A 23,635-nucleotide genomic window follows, 5' to 3' on the forward strand; every position below is an offset into this window, starting at 1 on the left:
GGAAGACATTTTCAGAATGACAGTCAAGTGAAAACTGATGTTGTGATAGGGCATGTGGTGCAACAACAGCCCAAGTGCTGGAAAAAAAGGTGTTTGCGAGGAATGTCCAGAATATTTTTTTGTCTCATTTGTTACACCAGTGATTGTGCCTGGATCCACATTGGATCTAATATCCCTAGTTAATTGATGTCCATCATCTGTTGTTGTCTGCTTGATTTACAGCAGGGTCTCGTTAGATTTAACAGAGAAATAGTCAAGTTTCATGTTTTTATATGTTTTTGTGCCATAGATTGGACACTGAGTCTACTGTGAGCAATTGTGTAGGATAGACTATTGAGCAACACGCAACATTATTAATTATTCTGGATATAATGACAAAATGACATAGCCTAGTGGGTTTATTCACAATATGATTTGGTAATGAAATAACATGACAAATACATTTTGTTTTCCATGTTAGACCTGCAATTTTAAACAATATACAAGGGGCTTGAAGTAGCCTTCTTGAATTTGAAGCTCCGAAATTAATTTACTACCTTCAGACAATCCTCAATCTGATGCTTGAAAAGTTCTAATGTTTATTGTAGCCTATGTACAGTGCCTTGCGAAAGTATTCGGCCCCCTTGAACTTTGCGACCTTTTGCCACATTTCAGGCTTCAAACATAAAGATATAAAACTGTATTTTTTTGTGAAGAATCAACAACAAGTGGGACACAATCATGAAGTGGAACGACATTTATTGGATATTTCAAACTTTAACAAATCAAAAACTGAAAAATTGGGCGTGCAAAATTATTCAGCCCCTTTACTTTCAGTGCAGCAAACTCTCTCCAGAAGTTCAGTGAGGATCTCTGAATGATCCAATGTTGACCTAAATGACTAATGATGATAAATACAATCCACCTGTGTGTAATCAAGTCTCAGTATAAATGCACCTGCACTGTGATAGTCTCAGAGGTCCGTTAAAAGCGCATCATGAAGAACAAGGAACACACCAGGCAGGTCCGAGATACTAGTGTGAAGAAGTTTAAAGCCGGATTTGGATACAAAAAGATTTCCCAAGCTTTAAACATCCCAAGGAGCACTGTGCAAGCGATAATATTGAAATGGAAGGAGTATCAGACCACTGCAAATCTACCAAGGCCTGACCGTCCCTCTAAACTTTCAGACGCAGCCAAGAGGCCCATGATCACTCTGGATGAACTGCATAGATCTACAGCTGAGGTGGGAGACTCTGTCCATAGGACAACAATCAGTCGTATATTGCACAAATCTGGCCTTTATGGAAGAGTGGCAAGAAGAAAGCCATTTCTTAAAGATATCCATAAAAAGTGTTAAAGTTTGCCACAAGCCACCTGGGAGACACACCAAACATGTGGAAGAAGGTGCTCTGGTCAGATGAAACCAAAATTGAACTTTTTGGCAACAATTCAAAACGTTATGTTTGGCGTAAAAGCAACACAGCTGAACACACCATCCCCACTGTCAAACATGGTGGTGGCAGCATCATGGTTTGGGCCTGCTTTTCTTCAGCAGGGACAGGGAAGATGGTTAAAATTGATGGGAAGATGGATGGAGCCAAATACAGGACCATTCTGGAAGAAAACCTGATGGAGTCTGCAAAAGACCTGAGACTGGGACGGAGATTTGTCTTCCAACAAGACAATGATCCAAAACATAAAGCAAAATCTACAATGGAATGGTTCAAAAATAAACATATCCAGGTGTTAGAATGGCCAAGTCAAAGTCCAGACCTGAATCCAATCGAGAATCTGTGGAAAGAACTGAAAACTGCTGTTCACAAATGCTCTCCATCCAACCTCACTGAGCTCGAGCTGTTTTGCGAGGAGGAATGGGAAATAATGTCAGTCTCTCGATGTGCAAAACTGATAGAGACATACCCCAAGTGACTTACAGCTGTAATCGCAGCAAAAGGTGGCGCTACAAAGTATTAACTTAAGGGGGCTGAATAATTTTGCACGCCCAATTTTTCAGTTTTTGATTTGTTAAAAAAGTTTGAAATATCCAATAAATGTCGTTCCACTTCATGATTGTGTCCCAATCTTCACAAAAAAATACAGTTTTATATCTTTATGTTTGAACCCTGAAATGTGGCAAAAGGTCGCAAAGTTCAAGGGGGCCGAATACTTTCGCAAGGCACTGTATAAGTTATCCCTCCCCCTTATAATTATCTGTTATTTCTTTTTTGAACCATTTTTGTGAGAGATGTGGCCACTTTCATTTGTTTCCTGCCTCTTCAATTGAAAGGTGTTGCACTACTATGTTGCGGTAAAACCATTTGCGGTTATTATGAGGACGACAGCATCTAATGTTGGCTTCGACTTGGCTTTCCATACAAATCCTTCCATTAAAAAAATAACTTCATTTTTGGTCACTTTCTCATTATAAAAACAGCGATGGTGAGATTCCAATGGTGAGATTAATGCTACCGCTGTGCATGTCTAATTATGTGTGCCACATACTGTAGGCTACAGAAAAAAGCCTACTTTTTGGACATTTTTTGCATGCTTTTTGTGGGGAGGGGGAGTTCTATATTAGGCCCTATATGTACAATTATATAACATTGAGGTCCTTGAAAATAACAATGAAGTGCATGAAAAAGTCCATGAAAATCCTTGAATTTGACTTGCCAATGTCTGTATGAACCCTGCTTAGGATGCATAGGCCTATGTTGTTGTATAGGTGGAGTTGTGGGCCAATTTCTTCTAAGTACATTTTTTTTTATATACCCCAGGTTAACAGGACTGAAGATGAACTATATACACAAGAGGAGAGAGACCGCCCTGAGGTAAATGGTCATCACAAGGCAAGGCAGGGAAACATTTTCCAAAAGCGTTAGGGAAGTAAAACATTTCATATAGCAGCTTAAGTTGCCAAACATGTCAGGATGCGTTCATAACAAGTAAAAGGTCAGACAATATACATTATATTTGGAGCTTAAAATGGAGTTGCCTACACGCAATACCTCACACAGCCATTTTAGATCAAGTTGGATGAATGGAAAACACATGTTGGTTAACAATTAAGTACATTACCATAAATTAAAATGGTAAAAAAAAAAAAAAGTTTCTTAGAAAATAGCAATTTCTCAAGCAAAAATGTAGCTAGGACTGTCTGGGGGTGGTCTGAGTTGGGAAGGGAAAACTAGCTGTTATTGGCAGAAAGGTTTGGAACTATTTCTTATTTGTCTATTACCAAATTACGACCTGGTGACGTCACCAGGCAGGCCAAAACTCCATCCTACCAAAACAGGCTGAAATTTCAAGGAGTCTTTTCAAACAGCTCTTACGCTAAATGAGCATTATCATCATTTTCACAATTTCACAGTATTATTCCAACCTTAGAGTGTGTTATTAATATATATAAAACACTATATCATTTTGACTGCACTGGGCCCTAAAAAAGTATCAGATGTAGTCCATAAAAGACTAATAGTATTTCTGTTGTATTTTTATATTGTTATTTGTCAACTGTTAAATGTGCACTACGCTCAATTTGTCTCATGTGTTCATTCAACTAGAAATTATTATTTTGGCATCTTACCTAAAAAAAGGTGGTGGAACTAGTTACGCACGCACGCACACACACACACACACACACAGTACCTTTAACATATTTTCAACATATTTGACACATTGACGTACAATGCATTCGGAAATCTACACACAATACCCCATAATGACAAAGCGAAAACAGGTTTTTAGAATGTTTGCAAATACCTTATTTACATAAGTATTCAGACACTTTGCTATGAGACTCGAAATTGACCTCAGATGCAGCCTTGAGATGTTTCTACAACTTGGAGTCCAATTGCTTGGACATAATTTGGGAAGGCCACACCTGTCTACATACGGTCCCACAATTGACATTGCATGTCAGAACAAAACCAAGTCATGAGGTCAAAGGAATGTTCCAGTAGAGCTCTGAGACAGGATTGTGTCGAGGCACAGATCTGGGGAATGGTACCAAAATACTTCTGCAGCATTGAAGGTCCCCAAAGAACACAGTGGCCTCCATCATTCTTAAATGGAAGAAGTTTGGAACCACCAAGACTCTTCCTAGAGCTGGCCGCCCGGCCAAACTGAGCAATCGGGAGAAGGGCCTTGGTCGGGGAGGTGACCAAGAACCCGATGGTTACTCTGACAGAGCTCCAGAGTTCCTCTGTAGAGATGGGAATGTCCTTGAGTGGTACAGCCAGAGCCCGGACTTAAATCCGATCAAACATTTCTGGAGAGACCTGAAAATGTCTGTGCAGCGACACTGCCCATCCAAACTGACAGAGCTTGAGAGGATCTGCAGAGAAGAATGAACATGAACTTACCCCAAATACAGGTGTGCCAAGCTTGCAGCGTCATTCCCAAGAAGACTCAAGGCTGTAATCGCTGCCAACGGCGCTTCAAGTTCAAGTTTTTGTTTGTAATAATTTTACAAACATTCCTAAAACATGTTTTTGCTTTTTCATTATGGGGTATTGTGTGTAGATTGATGAGGGGATTTATTTTTATGCATTTTAGAATAAGGCTGTAACAAAATGTGGAAAAAGTTAAGGGGTCTGAATACTTTCTGAATGCACTGCACATGCTTACATAGTTCATTTATACATGAACTATTATTCAACATGGCATTCCGATATTCCTGCTACGCCACCATGTTTGTGTCAGTTATCATTTAATCTGACTATTCTCTCATCATTAATTTGATTTACTTATTTAAGCAATTTTAGGTTTTCTGTATAGTTGTCAAATGTTGGTAGGGCATATTACTCTGTTTTGATGTTATTCCTTAATCAGTATTATTAATAAAATAGTTTTTCTTGTGTACTATTAACAGAACATTACAATAAGGAGAGGTTATAATTTTTGTGGGGGTATGATATTTGTGCATATGTAACTTTGTCAATCATCATTATTCACGATACATTCAGGATTATCCGTAATCATGGTAGCATCTACATTCATGTAGAAGTGTTTAGAAACATTTTCTATTATTATTTACAAGTGACACATAATAATCTGAAACACAACCAAAAGAAACAGCAAGTGCATCCAACAAATTTGAGGGGTTTGAAGCTTGATATAGTCATTGCATGCTATGGATATGGAACCAAATACTTAACTTTTTCACTACTTTAATACACATAAGTGAATTTGTCGCAATACTTTTGCTCTCCTAAAATGGGGGGACTATGTACAAAAAGTGCTGTAATTTCAAAATGGTTTATCTGATATGGATAAAAAATACTGTCAAATTAAAGCTGACTGTCTGAACTTTAACCCTAGTCAGTGTTTGATTTTAAATGCAAACTTCTGAAGTATAGAGCCAGAAGAAACAATACTTCACTGTCCTAATAATTACACTAAGTACAGTAAGTACAGTAAGTTGAAAACATTGTATGTGTGTGTGTGTGTACTTCCACAGCCTTTTTTTTCCGGTAAGATGCCAAAATAATAATTGCTAATTGAATGAACATATGAGACAAATTGAGAAAAAATTTTGATTGACAAAAATTGACAAAAAAATTTGCATATGTTTTCTCAAGTTTGGGCAAACTAAAAATGTTACGTTCAGGTAACACTGACTGAAAAGTGAAGTAAACCAAAAAAAGCTGAGGAACCAGATACTTGATAATAATTAGGTGAAACTAGATTTTCTTTTAGTGTACGTGTTGGGGTTGAATTGAACACCTGCTTATAACTTATAACTTCAATATAGCCATATATTAATAAATATTTCCTAAATGAGTAATTGCATTTCCCTGAGCAAGCTGCATAGCAATATTCATGTTGAGCTTATGTATAACTGAGATCTGAGGCCTATATGACTATACACAAGTTTAGGAATGTGTAACACGTAATAAAAAGTGCTTGATAAATACAAAGTTAACCTGCTTTTATATTTACTTGTTCATACGGTTTGAGGCTGAATGTACTACATCTACTGATGTACAGTTATAAGTAGAGATCCCGCCTACACTGTACTTCTATGATTGGTGGCTTATTATCCAAATCAGAGAGCCTTGAAGTTGTTTGTTGTGAACTGAAGCGTCAGTTGACAGTACATATTGCCCAGCACAGAACCTAGCTAATTATTTGTACTGGAGCTAGTCAGTCTGTATTGTGTTGCAAACTGTTAAAGGGATAGTTCACACAAATTACATGTTGCTTTCCTTACACTGTAAGTAAAACCAAAGCATGGATTGCTGCCTTACCTTGGTCAATGACTGCTTACAAGGTATGTGAGTTTGTAATTTGGGTGAACTATCCCTTTAATAAAAACCGTGAAAGAGAGAAGATCATGGGGACCTTCTTCCCAAGCCATCCATCTACATGTAAGTTGACAAAATAAGGAACAATTAGTCAGCTACAGTACCATAGCTAAGTGTGAGCTAACTGGTAAAGCTACTGATGAGGCTAATGTGAGTCAACTACAGCAGACCATGACTATTTCCCTTGACTTTAAATCAATGGCATGCTGATCTTAACACTTCAGGTACGTACTGTGGATAGAAACCCATCAGACAGAAATGGGCAGCTTTCAGGCTTCTAGTAGCCTTCATATGTTACCCTAAAACATTGTATTTGGCAATTTTATTCTGAAATTCAAAACACACAGAATAAAGACATGATTCAGAGGTTGATCCATTATCACAGGTTTTCAGCGAGCACCCATTGTTCACTGACACCGTGTTGCTTTTCGATGAGCCATGATTTGAGCTTCGGTGGAGCCAGGATGGTATAGGTAGGAATGGTAGCTTTTGCCTGACTCATGAGCCATTATAATCATGACTCTCTCCTTCAGGTTACATGGCTGCTGATTGCCCTCTCCCCACGATGCTGCACATTTTGTTTGATCATTTAGTCTGAAATGGAAGAGGAAAAGAGGATTAGATGATACAGTGGGGAAAATCAACATCTGTGTTACACAACAAATGCAAATGCCATTGTTTCATTATGAAAAACCGCAAATTTTGCTCACCCACTGCTGTTGGGCAGAAAGTAAAACTGGGTCAACTTTCCTAGTACATCAAATCTTAGTGTTTCAGCCATATGGACAATAGTGGATTTTCATTGCAAATGGCATGAATGACTTGCAATTGAACGATTATAAGCTCAGCAAAATGTTTGAGACCTGTCGCTCTGCAGCTGCCAACGTGCTGGAATGTAACATCGGGTCAAAGCCATAAAATTAAGTCCGACGGTAGTTATTCAAATGGCAAAGGAGTTTTAAACCTTAATTAATTGCATATTACTGCATTAAACAAAATCTACAGGGCAGCCTTTCGGGGGGGGATTTGAGGAAAGGTGAAACATGCTGATGTGTTTATTAATAACATTTGAGGAACTATGTCTCTTTGCTGGACTATTTAGTTGGTTTCAATGGGAAATTGTGTAGGGGCACAGATGGATAAGGTCTTGCCTTTGGCTGTTAAATACATACCAATAATGCTAATCATCATGCCAATCATTGGGTGAAAGTGGGGACCTAGAGGACTGAAATAAAGATAGTTCTTTTTTTTTTTAAATACAGCTGTATATAGGGCCCAAAGTTTTCCCTTGCATGTGTCGTGACCAGCAAAATCCCTGGTTCCTAATCATCACCAATCCTACATTACTATTAATACTGTGAAGAGCCAACTAATGGTACACCCTAATGAGAAAACCATTATACACTTAGATAATCTACACACCAAAGTACTAAACTTATTGTTAAGGCTCCACAAAGGACTTCCTGCCTCAATACCAGGGGTTGGAACCGGTTCAGGGAACAGAACCAAAAACTGTAAAATAACATAATTTGTTGATATACAGCAACGAAAACTGGGAACGAAAGTGACCTATACTGTTACAAAACAAAAATTCAGTTGACTGCCTAGGCTAAAAAAAACTATAAGTTGCCCCCTGCATAGCAAGCTGCTCTACCTGTACTGACCGGTGAAGTAATTTAATGTAGAGCTAATAAAATAAATTAGAGGTTTAAAAAGGAACGATAAAAAACGGTACTTTCTTTGGGTTCAGACCACTTTAGAACTTTATTTTACACCTCGGAATAGTGGAACGGAATGAAAAAAAATAATGGTTCTGTTCATAACGAAAAGATTGGAAAATAATTTTGGTTCCAACCCCTGCTAAATACAGGTAGCAAACCACTATGACTTTGTTAATAACAATATGCTTCAATAAAAGCCGTATTTGAATAGGAAGACAATAACTATGGCATTGTAAAAAATAAAAACTTGATAATATTCTATTTTGACCTTGGGACCAGGACATTGCAAAGATACTTTCAGGGCTACCGGAACAGAGGTTTGAAATTTGCCTGGAGTGAGGAGAAAAAAACATGTCACACACACACACTTCCTGAATTCGTCTTAGAAAAAAAGCTACCTATACAGAAATACGATACAGAAGCCACACTTCATGTCAACTTCAATTTCATGCACACAAAAGTTTTCTGACAGATAAAGGTGCCAAGAACATAACACATATCAGTCGTCGGGCCATTGAATATCTCACCTTTCAGCAAACTACGGTACAGTGAAGGGTGTATAAAGAATTATTTAAAAGTATTCTGCTGCTATTAAAACAACAAGACATAAGGCAGAAACTGTTCATATGAGCAGTTCTGTAATAGTCTAAAACAGTGTGTGGGTGATTCTGCAACTTTGGCTACTTTGGCCCTGCAACCTCTCAGAAATTAAAACTTATTGAAACCATTTTACTAGTATTATAATTGCTTTAGATTTGTCTGATAATGACTGTGATCGTACTATTCAGGAATGTATATATTTTTGTCATTTTTGTCTGAGGACAGCCATAGACAAATTTTATTTCCATCACGTCATTAAACATCCATTATTGTTGAAAATTAAAAATATCATACAATTAATTTATAAAATGTCTTATACATTTGTACATGAACTTGTATTGAATATTATTTTTAGGGATGTTTAAGGTTTTCCTAATATTAATAATTCAGTATGACCCATGAATGTATAAACTTGCCTTTGTGACAGCTGAAAACATGTATTTATCGTGAAAAATAAGATATTTCCAGCCAACCATATGATTTCCATATCTAAAACAAATCAAATGTAAATTATACATCATATACAATTGTACCTAAAAATATGGGTGTGGTGGAAATTACATGTAAAAAAAAAAAGTATGATTTTACAGTACATTTTGAACAACAACCATTGTCTTATATTAATTAAATGTTTAACAAAGTTCGATTCCAAAAGTAGCCAATGGGCAGAGCTCAAGGACGTAGGACAGTGTTTTTGAGAGATGGACCCAGATAGCAAAGGGCTCATCTGCATAGAAGAGCTCAGTGAGCAAAGTGAAACTGTATAATTTGTGACTCACCACCTGGATTCGTTCTTATGTAGCAACATTTCAACTTCTGTTTTTTTACATTGGATAAAAGTAGAGACTCAGAGCTACAAAATTGTATATTTGTCTTTGAGGAAACAATGGGAAAGTAATTCTGCTTTGAAAGTTGATCAACTTGTAAACTCACTTTTGAGAAAACCATCTTTCAATGTTTTGGTACAACTACTGGAGAGCCCTTCTTTGTCTACACCTACGAATCCAGGTGGTGAGTCACAAATTATACAGTTTCACTTTGCTCACTGAGCTCTTCTATGCAGATGAGCCCTTTGCTATCTGGGTCCATCAAACTTTTTAGGTACATTAAGCTTTAGCCCCACCCATCTCTTTAATGGTTGATCCGTGAGTTCTGTACTGACTTCCCAGCTACTTCCAGACATTTAACCCTTGTATTGTCTTAAGGGTCAAAAATGACCCGCCACTATGTTAAAAGTAGAGACTCAGAGCTACAAAATGGTATATCATACACTGAATTTGAGGAAACAATGGGAAAGTAATTCTGCTTTGAAAGTTGATCAACTTGTACACTCACTTTTGAGAAAACCGTCTTTCAATGTTTTGGTACAACTATTGGAGAGCCCTTCTTTGTCTACACCCATTCAGCATTGTTCACACCCTCTTAAGCTTTAGCCCCACCCATCTCTTTAAGGGTTGATCCGTGAGTTCGGTACTAACTTCCCAGCTACTTCCAGACATTTAACCCTTGTGTTGTCTTAAGGGTCAAAAATGACCCGCCACTATGTTTAACAGTAGAGAAAACCCCCTAAATTACACTTTTTCAACTTGAAATTTGATGACTTTTCCTAGAGTGACCTCAACATTAGAAAAAGTCGCCATTATTCATTTTTCCATGAAAGCTGTACATCACCAGGGTGCAAAGATTGTCTTAGGGTCATGTTTGACCCGGCAGTTATAAAATCATTTACACACCACAAAAACCACAAAGACACACACACAATTAGAAATTGAGATTGTGTGCTACTGGTCCTCATACATAGCCTTCGTGATATGGAACAAGATCAACCCTACCTGGATGCCTGATAAGCGGAACAAGAGGAGGGTGATCCTGGAGCAGCTGGGAAAGGCACTTGCAACCCCACACATTCAAAGAAGGGAGTGCATCCCCCGCACAGCAGCCTCTGCAGCACTTGTGAAACCTGTTCAGGGAGCTAAATCTTGTCCTGATCCACCCGAGGCTGCAGCTAGGGCAGGCAAGAGGAGGAGATGCCTATTCTGCCCCCCAAAGAAGGACTGTAAAACAAATACTCTGTGCTGCACATTTGGGAAATACATCTGCAAAGTCCGTGCACACACACTTGCATACTGTCCTACATGTGCTAATTAGAGTTGAATGATTTACGTTCTTCATATTTTTGTTTTGTATCTATTATCTTATTTTATTCTTATTTGTTGTTGTTGTTTATACACCATGTGGGTGGGGGCAATGGTTAAAAAATGGGGGAAGACTAGTCATTTGTAGTTGAATTCCTCATTGTACATAAGTATATAAGAGTATAACATACTCACAAGAATATAACAGTATATAAGAGTATTTCACTAAGACTGTTATTTTTTCCCTTCAATGAAATGCATTCAAAACTACTTTCTGCACATTTCTGCTACTTTCTTAAGCCATACAAGTGCTATATCTTGCAAAAAATATTATGTTTACACCTATGCAGTATCTTTAGCAATAATAAAATAAATAACAATAATAAACCTCTATTTTAGTAAAGAAAACAATTATGACAGGTGTGTTGTAATAGAAATGAGTGGTGTCCACTGATTAAATGCATTCTTTCTGTATTGTGAAGAGGGAAAACCCAGATATTCACAAAGTTTGTGATGAATGGCTGGTTATTTCTTCATGCAAAATAGATTTGGGGTTTAAAATTCAATTAAGCTTCTTTATTTTAGATAGTGAAGGCAGGTCATTTTTGACCCTTAGGACAAGGAGAGTATGCAGACTGTTAAGACTACACAAGGGTTAAGAGAGAGAGAGTGAACATTACTCGCCCTTGCAGAGCTGGTTAGGCTGTTACTGTATGTTATCCAGAGCATTGGTGACTGTAACTGTGCTGTCAGATTGTCCGTTCGTAAATGCAGAGTGTTCCGTGGTAAGAGCACACACTGGACCTCACAATGACAGTCAAGCACCCAAGCTACCTGGCTAACATTGGCTAGCTACTTCCAGACACATAATGAGAGAACACCCCACTCTGACCACCCCACTCTGACCACCCTAGCAGACCTGGTTAGGCTGTTTCCATGTTATCCAGAGCGTTGGTGACTGTAACTGTGCTGCTGGCAACAATTGAATTACGCTTTGTTGACATTTACTGACACCAGACTTATTATACGGGTGTTGAGTGTTCAAAAATTAATCTGTTATTCTGCGCTCTGGCACACTAAAATGAGAGTATTTTGTTAAACAATGTAGCTAGATAACTAGCTAGGTAAACAATTAATCCCAACGCATGACGTAACGTTAGTTAGCGAGCTAGCCAGCTAACATTAGCTAGCTAACAGTACACTAACTTGGCATGAAAATACTTTGTCAAATTTAGAAACGCGTAATATCTGAACATGTAGCTAGCTAGACCATGGTCTGAAATCAGAGTAGATAGCCAGAGCGAATTTACCAGCTAGTACGCCTTATCAACAGTTGCAATGACATTCTATTGGAATGGATACTTGCATAGTGGAGTCTTTTGTTAAGAAATGTAGCTAGCTAGCTACCACTTTCTGTCAAAATTAGAAATGTGTAATATCTGAAAATGTTGCTAGCTAGACTATCTTACATCATGGTTGGACGTGTCTCCTGTCTGATGCCATGCATGGTTGCCCATAGTTTGAAGATGTAATCCAGACTGGTGTTTTCTCCATCTCCTTTGTTATCATACTCAAATTCCACTGATTTCAAAACTCAGTCCTCCAGAAAATGGAGAGCATGCACATAACGTTAGATAGTGAGCCAGCCAGCTAACGTTAACAGTACACTTTAACTTGACATTAGGTTTATGCAGTTTTACTACGTGATACATTTAAAAAAGGAAGCTGTGTTTGACAAGCGTGCTATAAGGCAGACCAATCAAAACCCATCTCTCGGCATGTCCAGACCACTCATTATCTCAGCCAATCATGGCTAGCGGGAAGGTTACTCTCGTTTTCTGTGGCTAAACCAACTAGGCTTGTAATTTAGCAATTTTATCAGTCTTTACAGAGTTTGATATTAAGGTTCACATGTTCGAGAAGGCATTTCTGCATTGGGTCACATTTGTGGCATATCCAACACAGGTGTGGAGGGTCACCTACTTGTGAGAATCACCTAAGTGAGTTGCCTGGATTTCACTGGTGTGTTTACACAGGTAGTCTCTGCAAAGTCAATATGCATGATGATCTCCTCTTTCCGCAGATTATCTTTTAATTCTCTCAGTTTGGAGTATTGGTGTCAAATGTTGTACACGTGTTTCCCCAACTTCTCTTTCAATCATTTTACATTTGAGTCATTTAGCAGACACTCTTATCCAGAGCAACTTACAGTTAGTGCATTCATTTTAAGATAGCTAGGTGGGACAACCACATATCACAGGCATAGAAAGTACATTTTTCCTCAATACCTTAGCTGTCAGTAGTCAGAGCTAGAAGAGGGTGGTGGTGGTGGGGTCTAGTGCAAGTGTTGGTGTTTTTTTCGAGGTAAGGAGGAGGATTATTTAAGATACTGTTTGAAGAGGTGGGGTTCCAGATGGGCAGGGAGTCTGATGTCCTAGCTTCAGGGGGAAGCTGGTTCTACCATTGGGGTGCCAGGACAGAAAAGAGCTTGGACTGGGCTGAGTGGGAGCGGACCTCCCGTAGGGGTGGCAGAACAGAGTGCTCGGGTTGGGGTGTAGGGTTTGAGCATAGCCTGAATGTAGGCTGTTCCGTAGGTAAGCACCATGGTCTTCAAGTGGATGCAAGCTTCAACTGGAAGCCAGTGGAGTGTCAAGGAGCAGGGTGACATTAGAGAACATGGGGAAGGCTGAAAACCAGGCGAGCTGCTGCGTTCTGGATAAGTTGCAAGGGTTTTATGGCACAAGCGGGGAGCCTAGCCAACAGTAGTCCAGAAGGGTGAGGATAAGTGCCTGAATTAGGACCTCTGCCGCTTCCTGTGTGAGGTATGGTCGTACTCTACAGATGTTGTAGAGCATGAACCTACAGGACTGAGTCACTGCTTTGATGTTTGCAGAGAACTATCCTCTCCACGTCACCTGGTAGGAGCAGCTTGCCAGGTAGGATGCAATCCAAGAGTGTGTATAGCCTGAGACGCCCAGCCCTTAGAGGGTAGAGAGGAGGATCTGATGGTTCACGATGTCAAAGGCAGTGGATAGATCTAGGAGGATGAAAACAGAGGGGAGAGAGTCAGCTTTGATAGTGCGGAGAGCCTCCGTGACACAGAGAAGAGCGGTCTCGGTTGAGTGACCCATCCTGAAGCCTGTCTGGTTAGGGTCAAGAGGATCGTTCTGAGAGTGATAACGAAAAAGTTGATCAGACGTCAGATATGTCTAGTGTTGGTTTCTTGAGGAGGGGAGCAACTCGGGACATTTTGAAGTCAGAGGTGACGTGGCCAGTGGTCAGGAATGAGTTGATGAGGAAAGTGAGGAATGGGAGAAGGTCTCCAGAGATGGTCTGGAGAAGAGAGGAGGGGATGGGGTCGAGCGGGCAGGTTGTCGGGCGGCCAGGCCTCACTAGTTGCAGGATGTCATCTGGAGAGAGAGGGGAGAAAGAGGTCAAGGTGTAGGGTAGTTCTGTGTGAGTGAGACTTGTGCACTCAATAGGCTGAATGAATGAGCAGCAGATGTGGTTAACCTTTTTTTCAAAGTGGTTGACAAAGTTGTCTGCAGAGAGGGAGGGGTGGAGGATTAAGGAGGGAGGAGGTGTAGGAACTAGTGAGAAGTATAATATTTTTTTGTCTTTATCTGTTGTGGTAGAGTTCCATCTTTTTGCTAGCTAGTGCCATGTACTTTAAGTGCTGCCTATTTTCCCAGTGGTCTACTTGGTGTGTAAACGGCTGACTGCTCATAATTTGCAGATAGTTGTTGACACATCAACCAGGATCAAGGGGCAGGGCATTTTGTGACTTTGTTTGGTAACCAGTGTCTGTATTGGGGGGTGAGTGGCTCTCCACCTCTGCTAGGCAATTAGCAATTATTGTTAGTTCTTCAGTCTCCCCTCTACCCTTCTGAGGTTACATTTGCAAAACCCTTGGTTAACATAGAGATTCTGGAAACGTCAGAATGTGGCAAGAAATGAACTATATTCTGGTAATCCGAACAATTGAACATATGTGGTGGTACTTAATGAATATGATGTCAGTTCCGTTGTCATCTGAGACATTTTCATCAATGATAAGATGACATAAACTCTACAATGGAAAGTCTACACATCAGAGTTATCGGATTCACATGGAATTGTTGTTCAATTTAAATGTTTGAATATGAAATTATTTGTGATGGGATGAAATGTGATTTTAGCTTCTAAAATGTGACATTTGGGTTTTCATAAGATAGGGCTGCTCAATCAGTGGCCCTCCCCTGTGAATGGACAAGGGCTATAAAACTTTTCAAACACACCCTCCTCTCCCTTCCTATATAAGCTCTTGATGACAACATAACTTCCTGTTCCGATGATATGAGGATGACGGTCCTATGTCAGAATGGTTCAGATAATAACTACAGAATGAAGCCAACATCAGCGTGAGCTTTGGTTGCGAATGGTATGAACTTTGAACTCTTATTCACTACAGAAGTGATACCTCCTAGCCGTTGAGTTAGCAACCGCAGCTGCGGTTACTGTAGATACTGTATTTACGATAGCACAGCTTTTTCCCTTTGATCCTCAATCTCCCGCTCTTTCACTCAACCCAGACACTTTTCATTTGTGTAACAAGCTGTCATATCTGTTCTGCCCGCTAGGGACGTTTTCCTTTATGACATAATTTGTAATAAAGTTATGATTAATTGTGTGTATGTGTAATTAGTTAGGTATTTAGTAAATAAATAATTAAACCCAATTTTGTATTGCTGATTCAACTTGTTAGCCAGGGTGTCACGCCCTGGTCTTAGTATTTTGTGTTTTCTTTATTAATTTGGTCAGGCCAGGGTGTGACATGAGTTTTGTATGTGGTGTGTTTTGTCTTAGGGTTTTTGTTAGGTGTTGGGTTTGTATTATAGTAGGGGTATCTAGCATAGTCTATGGCTGTCTGGAGTGGTTCTCAATCAGAGGCAGGTGTTTATCGTTGTCTCTGATTGGGAACCATATTTAGGCAGCCATATTCTTTGAGTGTTTCGTGGGTGATTGTTCCTGTCTTTGTGTTTGTTGTCACCAGATAGGCTGTTTAGGTTTTCTCACATTTATTGTTTTGTTAGTTTATTCATGTATAGTTTTCTTCATTAAAAAACATGAATAACAACCATTTTGGTCCGCTTCTCCTTCACCTAAAGAAAACCGTTACACAGGGTTCGTGCATTAAAAGGATTTACAACTTTCAGATGAGACGACAATTGATATTGACTGACTGTTGATGTAAAATATTACTAGGTCTTTAAGAGTTTATTCGGAAGATAACAGCTCTATAAATATTATTTTGTGGTGCCCGACTCTCTAGTTAATTACATTTACATGATTAGCTCAATCAGGTGATATTAATTACGGATAAATTATTTTGTAGAATAGCATGTTATATCATTTAATCTGGCATAGCAAAGACACAACACTGCTTTCAAGAACAGTGAGTTCATCTCAGCCTATGCTACCCTTCTGTCCCTAGACTTTTTGGCCCTGAGGAAGACATGGATCACCCCAGAGAACACTGCTACTCCAGCTGCTCTTTCTCTCATAGTCCAAGAGCATCTGGTCGTTGCAGTGGTGGCACGTCTACTAATTTCTCCGAAGTGGAGATTTTCTTTTCTCCCTCTGAGTCAAGACCGGGAGGGGGACAAGGTGTTTATAAAACATATGGATGAGCTAATTAAGAAGCTGAGATTGAAGGTAGGCTTCTTTTATAGAAAAATAATGCCTCTCCCTAAACAGCAGGAGGAAGATTGTACAGTCAACTTTCCTGACATTTCTTGACTATGGTGACACCATTTATAAGAATGCAGCAGACACTACTCTTGAACCTTTGAATGCCGTCTACCATCAGGGTTGAGGAGTAACAAATTTATATGTAATCCTCTACGTTAAAACAGCTAAAATATTGTAATCAGATTAGATACTTTTGAAAACGGATTACTTTGAGGATTACTTTTACATTCAGAAAGGACGTTTCCTATGGAAAAAAGTGGGGCTTATATTGCTCAATCAGAAAAGCACATTTTTTTGTCCATTTAAAATAACATCCAATTAATCCGAAATAAAGTGTAGACATTGTGTTGTAAACAACTTTTGTGGCTGGAAATGGCTGATTTAAAAAAACAATAATAATAACACAACGTGCCATTGGAACACAGGAGTGATGGTTGCTGAGTTTACTTGTTATCTTTGTGTACTATTTAAATTAGTTTGATCTGAAACATTTAAGTGTGACAAATGTGCAAAAAAATAAGAAATCAGGAACGGGGGCAAATACTTTTTCACAGCACTGTATATAGTACCAGTCAAAAGTTTCCATTTAAGATACATTTAAAAAAATTTAAAAAAAGCTGACCAATCCAAACTCATCGTTCGGCATGTCCAGGCCACTCATTATCTCAGCCAATCCCGGCTAGCGGGAAAATTGCTCTCGTTTTCTGTGGCTAAACCAACTAGGCTTGTAATTTAACAATTTTACTATAGAATAATAAAAGGGGTGTTCAAAGTAAATAGTCTTGTGGCCATTTGATTAGTTGTTCAGCAGTCTTATGGCTTGAGGGTAGAAGCTGTTAAGGAGCCTTTTGGTCCTAGACTTGGCACTCCGGTACCGCTTGCTGTGCGGTAGCAGAGAGAACGGTCTATGACTTTGGTGACTGGAGTCTTTGAAAATGTTTTGGGACTTCCTCTGACACCACCTATATAGGTCCTGGATGTCAGGAAGCTTGGCCCCAGTGATGTACTGGGCCGAATGCACTACCCTCTGTAGCGCCTTACAGTCAGATGCTGAGCAGTTGCCATACCAGGCAGTGATGCAACCGGTCAGGATGCTCTCGATGGTGCAGCTGTAGAACATTTTGAAGATCTGGGGACCAATGCAAGGTGTTTTCGTGCCCTATTCACAACTGTCTTGGTGTGTTTGGACCATGATAGTTTGTTGGTAATGTGGACACCAAGGAACATTTGACCAGCTCCACTTCAGTCCTGTCAATATTAATGGGACCTGTTCGGCCCTCCTTTTCCTATAGTCCAGTCCTTTGTCTTGCTCACATTGAGAGATATGTTGTTGTCAGGTCTCTGACCTCCTCCATATAGGCTGTCTCATCGTTGTTGGTGATCAGGCGTACCACTGTTGTCATCAGAAAACTCAATGATGGTGTTGGAGTCGTGCTTGGCCACACAGTTGGGGGTGAACAGGGAGTACAGGAGGGGACTAAGCACGCACCCCTGAGTGTCCCCAGTGTTGAGTGATCTCTGTGGCAGATGTGTTGTTGCCTATCCTTAACACCTGGGGTCAGCCCATCAGGAAGTCCAGGATCCAGTTGTAGAGGGAGGTATTTAGTCCCAGGGTCCTTAGCTTAGTGATAAGCTTTGTGGGCAGTATGGTGTTGAATGCTGAGCTGTTGTCAATGAGCAGCATTCTCACATAGGTGTTCCTTTTGTCAAGGTGGGAAAGGGCAGTGTGGAGTGCGATTGAGATTGTCATCTGTGGATCTGTTGGGGCGGTATACGATTTGGAGTGGGTCTAGGGTTTCTGACATGATGGTGTTGATGTGACCCATGACCAGCCTTTCAAAGCAAGTCATGGCTACCAACGTGAGTGCCACGGGCCGGTAGCACTCACGTTGTTAGCCATCATTTTTTTGGGCACAGGCGCTATGCGTGGTCTATTTGAAACATGTATGCATTAGAGACTCGGACAGGGAGCGGTTGAAAATGTCAGTGAAGACATTTGCCAGTTGGATTACCAGGACGTGGACTGTCTGGCCCCGCGGCTTTGGGAATGTCGACCTGTTAAAAGGTCTTGCTCACATCGGCTACAGAGAACGTGATCACACAGTCATCTGGAACAGCAGGCGCTCTCATGCATGCTTCAGTGTTGCTTGCCATGAAGCGAGCGTTAAAGGCATTTAGCTCATCTGGTAAGCTTGCATCACTGGGCAGCTCGCGGCTGGGTTTCCCTTTGTAGTTCGTTACAGTTTATGCCCTGCCACAGCCGACGAGTGTCAGCGCCGGTGCAGTAGGATTCAATCTTAGACCTGTACCGACCCTTTGACTTTTTGATGGTTCGTCTGAGGGCATAGTGGGATTTCTTATAAGTGTCCGGATTACCCTTTAGCTCGGATATTTCCTGTAATCCATGGCTTCTGGTTGGGATATATACGTACGGCCACTGTAGGGACGACGTCGTCAATGCTCTTATTGATGAAGCCAGTGACTGAGGTGGTATACTCCTCAATGCCATTGGATGAATCCCAGAACATATTCCAGTCTGCTAGCAAAAGTCCTGTAGCATAGCATCCGCATCATATTCCCTATTGACCTAGTCACTGGTACTTCCTGCTTTAGTTTTTGCTTGTAGGCAGGAATCAGGAGGATAGAGTTATTGTCAGATTTGCCAAATGGAGGGCGAGGGAGCGCATTGTATGCGTCTGTGTGTGTGGAGTAAAGGTAGTCTAGGAGTTTTTTTTTCTCCTCTGGTTACACATATGATGGTAGAAATGAGGTAAAACGGATTTAAGTTTGCCTGCATTAAAGTTCCCGGTCACTAGGAGTGCCGCTTCTGGATGAGCATTTTTTGTTTGCGTATGGCTTTATACAGCTCGTTGAGTGCAGTCTTATTGCCAGCATCGGTTTGTGGTGGTAAATAGACTGTTACGAGTAATATAGATGAAAACTCTTGGTAGATAGTGTGGTCTACAGCTTATCATGAGGTATTCTACCTCAGGTGAGCAATACCTCGAGACTTCTTTAATATTAGATATTGCACACCAGCAGTTATTGACAAATACACACCTCCACCCTTCGTCTTAACATAAGTAACTGCTCTGTCCTGCTGAAACACAGAAAGCCAGCCAACTCTATATTATCTGTGTCATCGTTCAGCCAAGTCTCTGTGAAACAACAGTTTTGTATGTCCCGTTGTTAGGATAGTCTTAATCGTAGATCATCCAGGTTGTTTTCCAATGATTGCATGTTGGCCAATAATACAGAGGTTAGTGGTGGTTTACCTACTTGTCTGCGAATTCTTAAAGGCACCCCGCCCTCCTCCCCCTCTTCTTTTCTTTACGCTGATGACTGGGATTTGGGCCTTGTCTCGACAAAGCAGTATATCCTTTGCGTCGGACTATTTAAATAAAACATCTTTGTCCAGTTTGAGGTGAGTAATCGCTGTTCTGATGTCCAGAAACTATTTTCAGTCATAAGAGACGGTAGCAGCAACATTATGTACAAAATGAGTTAAACAATTTAGAAAAAAAACTAAATAACACATTTTGGTTAGGAGCCCGTAAAACGGCAGCTATCCCCTCCAGCGCCATTATGTGTTGTCTCTGGTCTCAATGGGTTCTCCTAAATAAATAAAAGTAAAATAAAAATGAAACAAAATACTAATTGTTGCTGATATTCCAATCAATACATGTGACTTAAAGTGACCCACTGGAATACACAGAGTAGATTTATGGTCATTCTTTCCTGCTGTCTGTTATCAATCTTCCAGGAGACATTCAGTGAAATAGGATAGTTAGAGGCTTGACAAATAGCTTAGACCTGTGGGGTTGTATTGTGATGGTCAATATTCTCAATCCTAACAGAGACATCAGGCTGGCCCCAGTCTATAAGTGCACAGGACATTGTTAAATGACTCACCATGCTCCAATTTGGCAAGGGATTTGAAGAGAAATAACCAAGAGAGCTGTTATGGTGGTGGTCGAATGCAACCAGGAAACAATATAATACTTTTCAGACTAAATTAATTGATATTAATTGATATTAATTGACCCACTCATTTGTTAAAGAGATTGCGTTCTCAAACCTAACAACACCACCTATTTCAAAATAGATAAGACTCCTTGAACTTTCTTGAAAAAAAATAATCAATTCCATCTGTATTTGATATCCACCAAAACAAAAAAGGATATACAAGATATTCTCTTATGCTGTGAATGATTACAAAATATGCCTTGAGCATTTTATACAATTAACATACATTGTATGATTGATTGACATGTCAACCATTGTGAATACTTTTCACAAGACAATTCTTATTAATCTCTAGATTACGAAAAAACTTGTAGTGACCATCACATCGGAAATCCTTGATTCATTATAGAACATGACAGGATGGGCCATTTGTGGAAACCATGAAAAGAAATAGTAATCATTTTAAGCATTAAGCAATTTAAAAAATATTACAAATGTACGTGAAGAGAGATTTCAGGTTCCTAATAAAATACCGAATGAGGCCTCTTGAGCATAGTGCTTATTCATTGGAACTTAACATCTGCTTTCATTAACAAATGTGATGTTTGCAATAGGCAGACACATTATCAACCATGACTCACGCACTTCATCAGGCCTTATGCATGGTTTGCCAATGGATTCGGAGCTCATTATCCCACATTTGATTTGTTGTGTGTAATTTTGTATTTAAACTGGCTCCACAGAACCGAACCTTTTACATATCCACTCCTGTAAGTGCATGCCTATGGTTGCTCAACTACAGCGGATTTAAGAGACTTTTATTTTATTCAGAAAACTCCTTTGCATTACTTGATTGCTATAATCAATTAATTGGATATAAAACCGGTTCTAACAGTGCTTAAACTGGAGTATCAACTGCTCTCTCTGTTGGCTCATAGCAGGGGTGGTCTTTGATTTGAAATGGTTAAATCTTGTTGGTTACATTCCACCTACCAATAAAAGCAACAATCATTAAAAAAAAAAACTCACTGCTGATGGCTTCTTAGCAGTCGTCCTGGTCATTCTTTCACGATCATGTTATTCTAACTGCCGAGAAAAGGGGAAAAAGAGCAGTAGCTGAGAGCACTGTTTTAAGTTCTAAGAAATTCTAAGACCGCATTATAACAGCAGTGTCAAGTTACCTTGCTCTTACAACCTCAGGTTAACAGTATCTGCAGTGCATACGAATTTGGTAAATTGTGACACTCCATGTATAAAAAGTAATTTTAATTAAGTTAGTAATTTTTACATTAAGTTAGTTTATTACGTTAAATTAAATCACTTGATATATGAAGAGTGTTGTGCCTTCCTTACATCCATTCCCAGTAGTTAGACATTTTTCTGCAGCACCTCTATTTGTTTGAGCACAAACCTTTTTGTTTCAAACTAAATATGACAAACAATCCTTGTTGTTGCGAAAAATTATTATTGCCATGGCACTGTCGAGTGTCATTACACACAAAATGAACCTCATACAGAAAATAAGTTGAAGGAATATGTCCTGTTGAATTGCACACAGTAACAGGAGAGCAAGACAGTTGTAGAATAAAACATCTAGAGCCTCTTTCACTGAATCTGGTGTTCGGTAATCAAAAAGGTTTGCTAGTGTCCCGTCTTAAGGCATGGTCATCACTTAACATTGGTGATTTTGTTTTGTTTTTCCAGTTGACAGTACACCCCACCTCAGAAATTGTGCCAACCAAAAAATACAGCAGTCTGGGCCACCTGATCACCCTCTCTGCAATGAGGTATGAATTTAAATTACCACCGATATTATTTATTTCTGTGAAATACATCTCCCCTCATGACAGGATCATTTTGTGTCTATTTGGCAGAGTCTAAACTGGGGCTATCATTTGCATACTAATCTGGGCAAGCCTCTCCTCTGCTCATTGAAAAGGTGATCGTCTGCCTTGATGCTGGCTCTAGTTGTAGTAATAACAGGGCCTGATCCCTGTCGCCTCCAGGACTATATTTACATCGAGTTATTGCATTTATAGGACCCTATTTCTATTTTACTGGCACCCTAGTGCCATAACAGTCATAATACGGGCATGATGGGACATTGAAGTCCCCAGCCACACTTCAATAATACTTCAGTCAATATTGAGATAATGATTAACCTATTGTGATTGTATGTGGCATGATATTATCCCTTGATACTGCCTTCCATTGAAACTAGCATTTTGAGTCCCCTAAGTGAGATTTGATTAGCCCTGAGATTTGATTAGCCCCAAATCGAATCCTCTGTTAATGCTCATGACCAGACAGAAAGAATTCACACCCCTTGATTTTTTTTCCCACATTTTATGTGACTGACATAATTAAAAGTTTCAATTTGTTATTTGTCACTGCCGTACACACAATACCCATAATGTCAAAGTGGAATTATGCTTTTCTAAAATTTTACAAATTAAAAGCTGAGTAAGTATTCAAACCCTTTGTTGGGGCAAGCCTAAATAAGTTCAGAAGTAAAAATGTGCTCAATTGCATGGACTGGACTCTGTGTACAAGAAGTGTTTAACATTATTTTTGAATGAATACCTCATCTCTGTACCCCACGCATACAATTATCTTTTAAGATCCCTCAGTCAAGCGCTGAATTTCAAACACAAAGACCAGGGATGTTTTCCTCGCAAAGAAGGGCACTTTTAGTGGACGGGAGGGAAAAAAACTAAACAAAACACATTGAATATCCCTTTGTACATGGTTATGTTATTAATTACACTTTGGATGGTGTATTAATACACCCAGTCACTACAAATATGCAGGCGTCCATCCTAACTCAGTTGCCGGCGAGGAGGGAAACTGGTCAGAGATTTCACCATGAGGCCAATGGTAACTTTCAAACAGTCTGTGATAGGATAACATTATAGTTACTCCATAGTACTAAACTCATTGACAGAGTGAAAAGGAAGCTTGCACAGAATAAAAATCTTCTAAAACATGCATCCTGTTTGCAACAAGACATTAAAGTAATACTGCAAACAATGTGGCAAAGCAATTAACTTTTGTCCTGAATACAAAGTGTTCTGTCTAGGCCGTCATTGTAAATAATAATTAGTTCTTAACTGACTTGCCGGGTAAAAATAAATAAACAAATGTTCAAACATAGTGGTGGCTGCATCACGTTACGGGTATGCTTATAATCGTTAAG

Source organism: Oncorhynchus clarkii, chromosome 22 (assembly GCF_045791955.1).
Source record: "Oncorhynchus clarkii lewisi isolate Uvic-CL-2024 chromosome 22, UVic_Ocla_1.0, whole genome shotgun sequence".
Taxonomy (NCBI): Eukaryota; Metazoa; Chordata; class Actinopteri; order Salmoniformes; family Salmonidae; genus Oncorhynchus; species Oncorhynchus clarkii.